This window comes from Equus quagga, chromosome 2, assembly GCF_021613505.1.
Source record: "Equus quagga isolate Etosha38 chromosome 2, UCLA_HA_Equagga_1.0, whole genome shotgun sequence".
In the NCBI taxonomy this organism is placed as follows: Eukaryota; Metazoa; Chordata; class Mammalia; order Perissodactyla; family Equidae; genus Equus; species Equus quagga.
In genome coordinates, this window is record NC_060268.1 from 116,196,972 (window position 1) to 116,210,266 (window position 13,295).

Genomic DNA, 13,295 nt, shown 5'->3' on the forward strand with positions numbered 1-13,295 from the left:
AAGATGAGGATCCACACATGTGAATTACCAAGGATGTGCCCCAGGGAGATGAGGGATTGGCAGGGAGCTGGGCAGAGACTAGGACACAGAGTCTCCCAGGCACTTTCTGCTGTCCAGTGTTAAAGCAGGTCCAATTGCCTCAGAGTCCTCCAAGGAAGATCCCCAGGCCCTGGATGCTGAGGTTACACTAGGGTGAGAGTGGAGGTGGGTGGTGGGTGGAAAGAAACGGGAATAAGAGATCTGAGGGGATCTAGGCCAAGCACCAAGACTGTCTGCTACATACCTGAAGAGAGGCTATATCTGTATGAGTGCTTTCACAGCATGAAACAGAAAACCCAACCACAGTGGCTTCAAAAACACAGGCACTTATTATTCTACACAGCAAGAATTCTGAGGTATGGTGGCTGCATGGTTGACTCAAAGATGTCATGGACCATTCAGGTTCTTTCCATCTTTCCACTCTGACATTTGCAGCCTGTTGACTTAGTCCTTAAACTTGTTGCCTCATGATCACAAAACAGCTGCCATTGTCCCAGGCATCACATGCACACTTGACAAGATTCAGCAAAGTCAGAAATGAGAATTCTCACCCTTTTGAGAGCACCTCAACTAAACCTCTCCTCACACCTCAATGACCAGGGTTATATTTCTGCCCATTAGTAAACAAATCACTGGCCATAAAAATGGAATTACCATGATTATTTTTCTAGAGTCAGCCCTGGAGCCTTGGAGGGGCCTACCATGCCCCCAGAACGTTGGGAGCTGAGTTCCCTGTGCTTAAAGAAAAATTATAGCTCAATTAACAAAAGCGAAAGGAGGGGACAGCCTTTGGTAGAATCTGCTTTAAGAGGTGGTACCTTAAGCAGAAGGAAAGCAACTACAACATGAAATTAAAGGTATCTGTGAACCTGGGGGGATGTTTATGGACCCAAGCCTTCCCAGAGATCCTGAGACAGCACCACATGTTTGGCTGCTGCTTCCTTTCCAGGCCAATTCTGCCGGGCTAGCAGGTCATCTCTGCTTCTACCTTCAACCCCAGCCTCACAGAGGGCCTCCAGTGCAGGGACAGCCTGCGAGAGAGGAAGCAATCTGCCCAATTTGCCCAGCAGCTACCAAAGCCAGGGAGTACTTGGTTCACAGTGAGACCACCCTGCTTCTATGTGTCCATACACAGTTATCAAGCAGGCATTCACCTCGTTACCCCAACCCTGTACCCTGTGTCAGCACTTCCCCCAGAGCCAGGGGCTAAAATGGGGCCGGGACCCCAGCCATGAACAGCTCCTCACTGACTGCTCATCACCGGTGAATGCCGGGCACATGGGCCTCAGTCACGCTAAACTTGTCGCTGGAACTCATAGAGAGTGAGGACAGAGCGGGCAGGAGGGCCTACTGGTAGGTTTCTCTTCCGCAGCACAAAGGGCTCCCAATGACTCCTGTTGGTGGATGGACTGGGACGAGGCGGTGTCATGCTTCCCTAGTCCCTTCCTCACGAGGGGTTTTTGTTCATAGAGCTAGACAGGCTCACTGGCTCCCCGTGGCTCCAGTAGGACTCTGAGACCAGGGACACTGTGGGTCAGTGTGGTCTCTGAGCTACAGTATCTCATCACAGGGAGCAGAGGCTACCCCGACCACAGGGAGCAAGGGTGCCGCCTGCTTCTCCAGGAGGCTAGCAGCCTTAATGCCTCTGGGTAACAATTAAGTCAAGGTGGTGCCTTCCCAGGCAGCTGTCTCCCTACGAAGAAGTGCACAGTCACCAACTGGTAAGAGGTGGCCTCACGGTGGGGCATCCAAGAGCCGGACTTGGCCAACATGGGCTCCCTCTCTAGGCCTCTGCAAGAGCTTGTTCGCATGCCCAACAGGAGCCTTGGGGGATCCCAGCCTTGCTCAGTTGTGTGCCGTGGCCTGGGGCTCCAGACTGCCCAGTGAGGCCCCCAACCCTCCCCTACATGCCCACTGCCTGCAGGAGTTTGCTGGCAGCTTGGAGCAGGGAGCAAAGAGCAAACCCTCTCTCCGGCACACGGAGCCTGTCTGGGAGGCCAGCTGGTTGGGCTTATGGGGCTGCCAGAACTTGAGACAACCTCCCCCATCCAGCTCAAATGCCCAGTTCTTCGTGAAATCTTCACCTTTTTAAAAAAAATCCTGCTTTGTCGCTTATCACATGCGCTTGCACTTAATGGCACTCTAATGAAAGGCAGGGGTTGCAGGATGGAGCAACCTGTACCGAATATTTCCTGTGTGGCCCTTGTCATTCATTCAGGCATTTGCTCCCTGATCTCCTGGAATCACACAACCCACAGAGGTGTTAGAGCTCTGAGACCCTGATAGCAGATAAGGAAACCAAAGCCAGAAAAGAGAAAAGACTTGTTTAAGTTCCATATCAAAGTGAACGGCTTATCCACTCAAACCAGGTGACTCCAAAGTTCTATTTTACCAGGATTGGTGTAGTGCACCTACAGAATAAAAGAATAAAGGTGGTATCTTAAAAATGCTTTTCTCCTCCTCTCTCTCTATCTCTAGCTTTGATTCAAAAAGTTATAACCAAAAGCACGGCCCTCTTCTTCAGGGTCTGTCATCTTCCTTCCAATGTGGATCCTGCAAAAAAGCCAAGATTTGCACCAGTAAGATGCTTCTGTGGAGGTGGAGAAGGTGGATCCTGGTCGTCCCAAGTCCACCTGCGAGAGGAATAGCTTTCCTGCCTCACTCACAGCATCCTCCCAGAAAACTCAGGAGAAGGAACAGGGCCACTGGCAGCCACCTGCCCAGACTGGAGAAGGGGAACCAGAAACCATGCAATAGGGTCCTGGGGGTACAGAACACAACAAAGCTGCTCCGCTTTCCACCCATAGGACCGAGCTTCTCCCGGGGGTTGCAGGAAGGGAGAAGAGAGAGAGAGAGTGAGCCAGAGCCCACAGTGCTGCAGCTGCTGCCACAATGGAGGCATTGAAGCTGATGAGGGCACAAGCATGCAGGGGCAAGGAAGACGAGCACAGAGGAAGGGGGCCTCCAGGACAGCCCCCCATGAGAGGATCCCACGTCCGAGGAGCTGGAAGGAAGGAACTGCACTAGGGGAAGGGGCCTCTTGACCTTTAAGTTTGCCCTCAGTGCCAGGAAGGGGGCCAGTTAGACTGCAAACAGTCCCCCTGGGCTCGTGCCTGCATCTCATTATCTGCCCTGCCCCCAGAGGCATCAAATGCCCAGTTGTTCTCGGATTCTCTACCCTGCTGCCTTTCGAGTCCTTGGCTGAAACATGTGTTGTAGGTACAGTGAAACTGGGAGAGGGACTAAACGGAGACCCCAGTGCCCTGTTCCCCTCCTCTAGTCTTTCTCGCCTCCCCAGGTCCCCTCATAATTAGAACACCAGGTTTTCAATGCCCCTGGAGGCTGGGGACCAGGTTCCTCTCATCTCCTTTCCCTGAAACAAGTCCAGCAGCCCCTGAGGAGGTGCCTGGTCCACAGATGGGCGATGTTATGAGGCCCCAGTGTGGTTCCCATGAATTTGCATCAGGCTCTGCATCCAATTTGCTGTGTGCCTCATGCAAGTCCCCCTGCCCTTGGACCTACAGATCTATCTCCTAGGACCAGGATTCACTTCTTTGAGTTGATTGCTAGCAATTGGTTGAACAGTTGCTCTGGCAGGAGCAGGTTTGTGTTTTTAGCTACTAAACATCCCTCAAATCTGTCCACTTTTTTTTTAAAGATTGGCTCTGAGCTATCACCTGTTGCCAATCTTCCTTTTTTTGTTTTTTTCCTTCTTCTCCCCAAAGCACCCCAGTATACAGTTGTATATTCTAGTTGTAGGTCCTTCTGTCTCTGCTATGCAGGACACTGCCTCAGCATGGCTTAATGAGTGGTGCTAGGTCCGTGCCCAGGATCTGACGGGCAAAACCCTGGGCCACCAAAGCAGAGCTCACAAACTTAACCTCTTGGCCACGGGGCCAGCCCCTATCCACTCTTTTCATCTCCACCCTCACCACCTTAATCCCTGCTGCCATCCTCCCTGCCTACCTGGACCACTGCAATATTCTCCTCCTGGACTGCAGTACTGACTCTCTGCAATTGATTCACTTTAAAAAAAAAAAAAAAAAAGCAAACCTGATTGTATTACTCACCCTCTAAATCCCTTCAAAAACTTCCAGTTGCTTTTGAGCAAAAGACCCAAATCTTTCCCATGGCCCAGAAGGCCTTGCGTGGTCCAGCACTTCCTCTCAGGCTTCTTGTACCTTCTTCAGTTCCCTGCTTTCCCATCAGACAATCAAGTTCCCAAGGCTCTACGTAGGACTGCTGTGGAGATGAAGTGAGCTCCACACAGGGCTTGCACACAGTAGGTCATCAAGCAATGTCCAACCTCCTTCCACCTCCTTCCTTTGTCAGGTACAGTTTACACTTTACCGATTCCATTAGACTGCATGCTCTGTCCAGGCCCTTTGATTCTGTGTTCACACGTCTGTAAAAAAGACCTTGGGTCTGGCCAGGACCTGGTGTGGAAAAGGAGCCCAATGTTGGGCAGCATGGACACAGAGAGTCTTTATTCCAGCGGACTCTTGATCCCTTACTCTGACTAAGCCCATTGGTGCATGGTGTGGGGGTTGGGGGGAGGGATAAAAAGAAAGGTCTTAGGAATGCTGGGGAAGGAAGAGAAGCCAAGTGTATGGATCGTGTGACCCCAGGCTGCAGCGCTAGAATGACTTTCAAAACACTCTCCTTCATCAGGAAGTTGGAATGTGACTCACACTCCACGCGCTCCCCTAAGGGTTTCTTTGCTGAGCAAGACTGTGAATTGTTCAGCTAATTAGACTGCACTCTGAACTCAGCCTCAGTCCAGAGCAGACCTCCAGCCAGGGCACCCCCAGGACGGAGGCAGGACTGCCCCCTGTGGTCAGGAGAGTGACCTGTGTGGGACAAGTGCCGAGGATAAGGAAGGGAGGGCTCCCAGTCTTTCAGCTGTGACCAGGAGATGGTGAATAAAAGCACAAGTGGTCCAGCATTGTTCGGTTTACAAAGACCTTCCCATCTACAATGGTTGGATTCTTAAAACAATCCCGTGAATCCAGCAGGGCAAGATTGTGCTACATTGCATTGCATATCATGGAGGCTCAAACAGGGCATGCAGTTTGCATGGCTGCAGAGTGGGGTGGAGGGAGGGACGGGTAGCTGAGGAGGTCTGCAGCTCCCCAGGCAGGTGCTGTCCCCACTACACCACACTGCCTTCTGGGGACATTATTAACTCTGCAGTAGAGGTCATGGGAAGATTTGGGGAATTCTTCATGAGGTTTTTTAAAAAACTATCATTAGTCTAAGTTGTTTTATAAACATCCCTGGAAGCAAACGGGAGAGACACATGAGTCTTGAGGTGGTGGTAATTGCTCTGAGCTCACACTGAAGGCCAAAGGGCAGGAGACTGAGAGCTGAAAGACAGGGTGTCTGGACTTCTGAATGCGGTCCCTGGGCCTCCATTGTCTGCCAGGAGATGGCTGCAAACCCACGACTTCAAGGTGTGGGCCAGCCCACCGAATGAACACAGGCATCTTCTGTCTAGAAGGAGGAGTAAGGTGATGATAGAAATGCTACTTTTGTGCATTTACTCCCCACCATTTCCCGTATACCACCCTTCCTTCAGTCTGTCTTGCTGGAAGGAGAATCAGGACTGATGTAGCAGGAACACAAGGGAAGAAAATATTCAATATTCAGTTTTTTGAACTCCTCGGCTAGGTCTTAAAGCTCACATAGGAGACAATAGTGAGAAAAGCCAAAACTTTTGATCTGCAATAGGCAAGTTGTGTTAAGACAATTTGGGACTCTAAAGGGAAGACTTCCCGGAGAGCAGGAATAACTTTCTACCCACAACAACAGATTAGGGAGAGAAAAGAGCTAGGCCCGGGCCTGGGAGAAAGGATGAGTACTGGCACCTGGACTGAGGGAAGGAGGGAGGCTGGGGCCTGGGGGACCATAAATAAAGAAGGGTCAGCATTGAAAGAGCCTTCCATCCAGCACCAGAGGGCCACTGACTGGATGGTCACCTTCTGAGGGGCCCGTGTTGAGAACCAAGCGAGCGGTTCCTTCCACTGCTGTGGACTGGGGTCATCCCACCGCAGCTGTCCACATGCTGCACGCAGAAGTGATTCCCTCCAAAGCTGAGGCTTCACAGCTCCCCATCCAGACTGGTCCATCCATGGATCATCTCTTCCAACTCTCACAAGTCCCCTGAGACAGAGGCTGCCACCCCTGACACCCAGAGGGCAGCTATAATGGAAAGGGCCCAGCCCCGGAACTTGGTGGGACTGGACAGCAATGACCTTCTTCTCTGTTACTTTGCAGCAACATTTTATCAACTCCAAAGCAGAGTGGAAGTCGCAGTGGTTGGGTCCCAGTTTGTTCAGCTGGAAAATTAAACTCAGTGATCTGGCTATGCCATGTTCAGCTTGAGCTGTCCGGTACCTGCCGCATGGACACCCCAAAGAGAACTTTCCTGTCCATAGCCCTTCTTGGGTCAGGAGCCTTGTTCATATGACAGGAATTCAAGTCCCAGTCCAGGTATTGGCTGGACTTTAGGCAACCACAGTGGCAAGGCCTTCAAACCTCTCTCTGTGCTGTTCCTTCCCAGTGGCTGGGATGGAGAGAAGGTGACGGGCTGCCCTGCATTCCCCTGGTTCACCATCTGCTCAGAAGCCCTTGGAAACATTCTGGAATAAGGTATAAATTCAGGCCAAATAGATCTTTCCTCAGAACAAGATCCCTGTTGATAAGAGAGAGGAGAAGGCATGAACCACTCTGAACTGGGGGAAAAACATCCAGGTGCCTGTACAAACATGGGATTGGGTTATCCTTGGAAAAGGAAGCATGGAAAGCTTACTGGAATTTGGGAGTCCAGGAAGGAGGTGCTGAGGGACTGACAGGATGACAAGCCCTCCCCCACCTTGCCCTGGCAGCCCCTGCATGATTGGACACAGGTCGTCCCAACCTGCCCTTCCTTCCCCTTCTGTGGGGCCCCTGCCATGTCAGGACCACTGACAAGGGGTGGAGTCTGGGATAGAGAGGAAAGAAGGGAGGGGACAGATCCTTCTCCTGATGGCTGGGCTTCCACCATCCCACTTCTGAGTAGGCAGCCCAGGGCAGGGATGGTGAAGAAGAGGAAGAGCCTGGTGATCACGCCAAGGCCCTCTTCTGAAGCCTCGGGGAGCATGTCACCTCCCTAAGAAGAGCAACACCCCACATTGCTAGATCATTCACCTTTTGTCGGACTTCTTACAGGGCCCAGGGAGAGTAGCACGCATGCTGTCGGGCCCCGGGATGAAAACTGAAGAGCGTAAAGTGAGTCAACATCTGAGGGCTGCCAAGGGCATGTCGAGTCCAACTAATGTTCTCCATGTGCTCCTTCACTTACCCCCCAGAACGCCCTGAGAAGAAGCAGGTTTTCAGATGAGGAATCAAAGTCTTGGAGCCAGGAGCCAGGATTAATAAGTGGACGATTCAGGAAGAGACATTTGAGCTCCTCAGAAAGATAGGTTGTGCAGGGCCTTTGCGAGTTTGAGATCCTGAGACTCCGTTTGTCTGTTGTTGTCTGAACAGAGGGTGTGTGTCTGGGGATGGAGATGGGAACAGTGGTTGCTAGGTTACCAAATGCTAGTAAAACACAGAGGCTCGATTTCTAAACTTCTTCCCTTGGGACCAGTGTCGCCTCCATTAAAATGATAAAGAACAAAGGAATAAACAGAAAGAATCAGTTTTGTCAGAAGGTATCCACTGTGTTTATGTTTTAAAAAGATGAGCATATTTCTCTTCTGTTTTAAAATCCTTTAATGGCTTACACCTTTATTTTCAATATATAATGACAAAAACATTACTAACAATCATAATAAACAGAAATCATTGAAACCTCCACGCCAGGTACTGTGCTAAGAACTTTACCTATGTTACCTTGTCTAGTGTTTTACGATGGGTCAAATGTTTTATGATAGATCCTATGATAGATAGTATTGTCATCCCACTTTACAGAGGAGGAAACTGAGGACGGGAGATAGGCACGTAGCCAGGAAGTGATAGAGTCAGGACATGAACCCAGTTCTTTCTCCAAAACTGCTTTTTCTGGACTGTCTGTTGTCGTCAGTGTCTCTTTGTCCTTGCTACACTGTCCTCTGCTTCTCAAGGATACACCTGGAGCCACAAAATCACTGTCACCTCTGGGTCGAGCTTACACTCAGTCCGTGAGCACAGGTGCTGGATCTGGAGCAGGAAGTGGAGAAATTGCGCGTTTCTCTGTCCCGCAGCTGTGGTCATCAGCCATGCTCTCTCTGGCCTCCAGGGCTTCTCCTGAAAATCCCCCTCTGGGTGCTGCAGGGAGGTGACACGGCAGACAGGTGGCTCTCGGGTCTCCAGGTGCCTTCCTGACAACACCAGCTTTGGGACAGCAGGCCCCAAGGTCACTAGTGAAAACTTCCCTTCAATTTCTGTCCTGGAAGTCCTGAGAGAGGCTTCCTGACTGCCACTCCCCCAGTCTCTCCACAGTTGAAAAAGCCCCAGTTCCCCATATGAAATCTCTCTCTATTCGAAATACCCAGGGCAGCTCCGCTTCCCTCCAAACCCTGAGCAAAGCCCCGCAGCTACAGCCACAGTGTCCCAGGCACTGCTGGCTCCAAGGCCGTCCACGCCCTCCCCAGCTCCTCCCTGCTGCCCGGCTGGTCCTACCCTTCCCACCTTAAAGCTCGCTTCTCCATGAAGTCTTCCTCGACCCCAGGACCCAGTTAGGTCTCCTGGCTTCATGTCGCCTGCACCCTCTGCATCGATCCTCCTGCTTGATGTCAAGCTCTACGAACAAGTGATTATGTCTGTTTTGCACACCAAAACCCTCACAGGATCTATGAACATATTTTTAACTAGTGAATAAATAAATGAAAAAAACGTTGACAAGTCTTTGAGATCATGATGCCATGGGTATAAGGAAAGAGAATATAATATATGCAGCTGGAATCCATTGTTTGATTAAGAATGAATATTAGGGTGCTGGCCCCTTGGCCAAGTGGTTAAGTTCGCGTGCTCCGCTGCAGGCGGCCCAGTGTTTCGTTGGTTCAAGTCCTGGGCGCAGACAGGCGCTGCTCATCAAGTCACACTGAGGCGGCGTCCCACATGCCACAACTGGAAGGACCCACAATGAAGAATACGCAACTATGTACCGGGGGGCTTTGGGGAGAAAAAGGAAAAAGTAAAATCTTTAAAAAAAAAAAATGAATATTGGCACTGACTCTGAGCTGGGTGGGCTCCATGAGTACAAAGGTAAGCCAGCCAGGAGCCCAGACCCAGGAGATGTGAACACACATGTATGGGAGCGGTCTCCATGCAGCTGCATTCCGTTAAGGTTTCTGGTGACTTCTGCCTCCCTTTGTCCCTCGGAGGTCTGTATTTGAGCCTGGAGGAAAGGCAGTGCCAGGAAGGAGACCACGCCCAGATGTCTGTCGGAAAGGCTGCCTCTGCACTGAGCAGACGGCCTGTTTTAGTCCAAGAACTTTCAACAAGAGTAATCAATTGATATCAGTTCCCTGAACTGCCTACTTAAAGAATAAATTTATGGCATTTAACCTTTTTTATGTATTTCCTCAAGGTCTAGGAAAGCAAAAAGAAAATTTTTTAAATAAGCAGAGTAAACTGATGCAATGTCGAGGGAGCCCAGAATTGCTAGACTGCCAAGCCCAATGGAATCTGGAACCAGGTTTTAGCTTGTCAAAGTCTGTAAACATATTTTTAAATGCGACACAATTTTGTATAAGTTACGCTGGAGAGTGAAAGGAAATCCAGCTTTCCCACGTGTGTCAGTCTGTGCTTGGCCCAGTACCGTGGCCTCTCAGCTCCCTCCCTGGGGGTTCTGTAAGCTGTTGTCCTCGGGGAGTGTCTCTGGGGCTTCAGCTCAGTCCACCATCCAAGAAACAAAGCTGTGAGGCAATAAGCTTAAAGCTAAGAAATTGCCAGAAGTGGACACTAAAGCGGTGACAGGCTAAGAACCAACAACGAGAACCAACTGGAAGAAGCCACAAGGAAAAAAAGCAACCCGGTTTATCCAAACACTGGACCTCTGGCACCCCCTAGCAGACCCTTCCCGCAACTCCTCCTCTGCTGTGGGAGCCCAGAGACCAGGGGTTCCTCTGAGGCTGGGTCCACTGCTGCCACTCTCTAGTGGGGGACCTTGGGAGGTTATTTAAAACAACTGTGCAGAAGTTTTCTCATTTGTAAGGTGGGGATGTAATAGTCCTTACCTGTAAGCATGGTATGAGGTTTAAATGGCCAAGAAGAAGTAACAGGGACCAGATTTATCCTCCCACCTGAAAGAACCAGAGAGAAAAATCTGACAAAATATCTGAAATAACAGTTTTCAAGACACAGCACATAAGACACGAAGGACAGTGATCCCTGTGATTTCCCACCTCCCTGCTCAGAGTTTCTGGCCACAGCACAGAGAGAGGACCCTGGCACCGTGCGCAGACTCCATGAGTTAAGGAGATAAAACGGAGAGTTAAGAGAAACCAAGGCAGGCAGAGAGCACCTGGAGGAAGAGAGCAGCAGAGAGAGACAGCTCCAGAGAACCGCACAGGGACCTTTAAGCGTGCAGCAGGGTGCTGTTCATCTCTAGGGTGTGCGAGGAAGTTAGCAGAGCCTGAAAAAGAGCCACCTGAAGGGATAGGAGGCAAGAATATCTGGCATCCACACAGGACCAGAATAGTGTCTCTTTCCACCAACCAGACTGAAAACCTCACAGACCCTGAGGCATTAGGTAGTGGCTTGCTACAGGAGTGAGGAATAATTCCCCTTAAGAAAGTTTTAAGACATGATCTAAAAGAATTGAACTGTTTCTAAGTAACTTCACTATGTCCCAGAGCAACGCCCAAAAATATATACAGAAGAACAAAACTATTCAGCACACAGCAAAAAAAAAAGTAAAATGTCTGGTATCTGATGAAAAATGACCACACATGCAAATAGGCAGGGAAAATGACCCATAATGAGGAGAAAACTCAATCAATGGATTGAGTGCCAAAATGTGACATATCAGCATAGGTGGGTTGTGGATAAAACTTTACTTGGAGGGAAATTTATAGTGCTAAACTAGGTTAGAAAAGAAGAAAACTATCACATCTATGATCTCAGCTTCCACCTTAAAAAAATTAGAAAAGAAAAGCAAATTAAGCCCAAAGTAAAGAGGAAAACAAGGAAATAATCAAAGAATAAATCAATGGAATACAAAATTTTAAAAATGTGAGAGAAACATCAATGAAATTAAAAGCTGGAGGTGTTCTTTTTAGATGATCGATGAAATTGATAAACCTCTAGGTCATATTGATCACAAAAAAAGGGAGAAGATTTGAATTACTAATATCAGGAATGAGATAATGATATTATTGTAGACTCTACAGATGTTAAAAAATAAAATAAGAGAAAATTATGAAAAACTTGAGGCCAATATATTCAACAAGTTAGATAAATTGGACAAATTCCTTGAAAAACATTATCAATGCTCAGTTAAGAGTAAACATAATCTGAAAGAACCTGTGTCTATTTTTTTAATTGGATTTTTACTTTAAAATCTTCCCACAAGAAAATTCCGGGTCTAGATGGCTTCATTACCTGACAATTAAGGAAGAACTAATACCAATTCTATATAAACTCTTTCAGAAAACTGTAAAAAAGAGAAATACTTCTCAACCCACTCTAAGAAGCCAGTATTACCCTGATACCAAAACCAGACAAAGACATTACAAACTAAGAAAAGTACAGACCAATATCCCTACAAACACAGATGCAAAAAGAAAAAGTCGAAGAAAATCTAGCAAATCAAATCCAACAAAATCAAAAGATAATACATCACTACCAAGTGAGGCATATCCCAGGAATGCAAGGTTGGTTTATGACTTGAAAATCAATCAATGTAATTCGCCGTATTTGTAAATTAAAAAAAGGAAAACCATATAAGTAACTCAATAGACAGTAAAAACATTTTTAAAAATCCAACATCCATCCATCATAATAACTCTCAGAAAACCAGAAATACAAAGAACCTCTTCAAATTGATAAAGTACCTCTACAAAAAACCTACTGTTCACATTACAATTAATGGGGAAAGATTAATGTTTTCACCCTCAGATCAAGATCAAGACATGGATGTCCATTCTTTGAACTTCTATTCAACATTTTTCTGTAGGTTCTAGCAAGCACAACAAGGCAAGAGAAAGAAATAAAAGGCATTAAGATTGCCAGGTGACATGTTTATCTTTACTCCGAGATAGCACGCCATGTTGAAAATCCAATGGACTGTACAAAAAAGATACCAGAATTAATAAATGAGTTTAGCAAAGGTTTCAGGTTGGAGAATCAACATACAAAAATCAACTGTGTTTCATATATATACTATCAATGAACAACAGAAATTTAAACACAATAACATTTACAATACCATCAAAAATATAAAATACTTAGGGATAAATCTGACAGTATATGTTCAAGGTCTATATACTAAAAACCAAAAAATATTGCTGAGGAAAATTTAAAAAACGTCAAAAAATAGAGAGATACATTGCATCCATGGAACAGAAGATGTAATACCACCAAGATGTCAATTTTTTACAAATTGATCTATAAACTCTGTAATCCAAATCCCATTGGAAACCCAAAAAGCTGGATTTATTTTGTTGAAATTGAGACACTGATTCTCAAGAACAAAGATGACTAACACTATCCGATTTCAAGAATTATTATAAACTACAGTAATCAAAATAATATGGTATTGGGGCAAAAATATACAAATAGCTTAATGGAAAGAATGGAGAGTCCAAAAATAGACCCACACATAAGAACACCTAAGACCTGACAAATGTGCAAAGACAATTCAATGTCAGAAGAATAGGCTATCCACAAATGATGCTGAGACAATTTGATATCCATATGGATAAAAATAAGTTCCAAACCGTACTTTACATCATCTACCAAAATTAACTCGAAATCAAACTATGAAACTTTTAAAAGAAAACATAGAAGAAATTATGTGTGATCTTTGGCTTAGGCAAAAATTTCTTAGGTATGACAACAAAAGCATGATTTACCAAAAGAACAAAAGGATAAATTAGACTTCATCAAAGTAAAGTAAAAGGACAAAGTAAAGCTTCTGTCCCTCAAAAAATACTATGATAAGAATGAAAACACAAGCCACGGAATGGGAAAAAATACTTTCAAATTATATATCCAATAAGGGCTTGTATCCAGAATATATGAGGAATTGTCAAAACTCAATAATGAGAAAGCAAAGAAGCCAATTTAAA

General features: G+C 46.9%; 1 long non-coding RNA gene across 1 annotated transcript in view; it reads right to left on the reverse strand.

Moving 5' to 3' along the window:
• Nucleotides 1–9,120: 9,120 nt before the first annotated feature.
• The window catches only part of LOC124236319 (uncharacterized), a 33,401-nt gene continuing 29,226 nt past the window's right edge, over nucleotides 9,121–13,295 (reverse strand). The window contains exons 2-3 of the long non-coding RNA XR_006887689.1: nucleotides 10,242–10,307; nucleotides 9,121–9,174 (exon numbers count right to left, since the gene is read on the reverse strand). This is a non-coding gene — a long non-coding RNA (uncharacterized LOC124236319). The remainder of the gene's footprint in view (nucleotides 9,175–10,241; nucleotides 10,308–13,295) is intronic.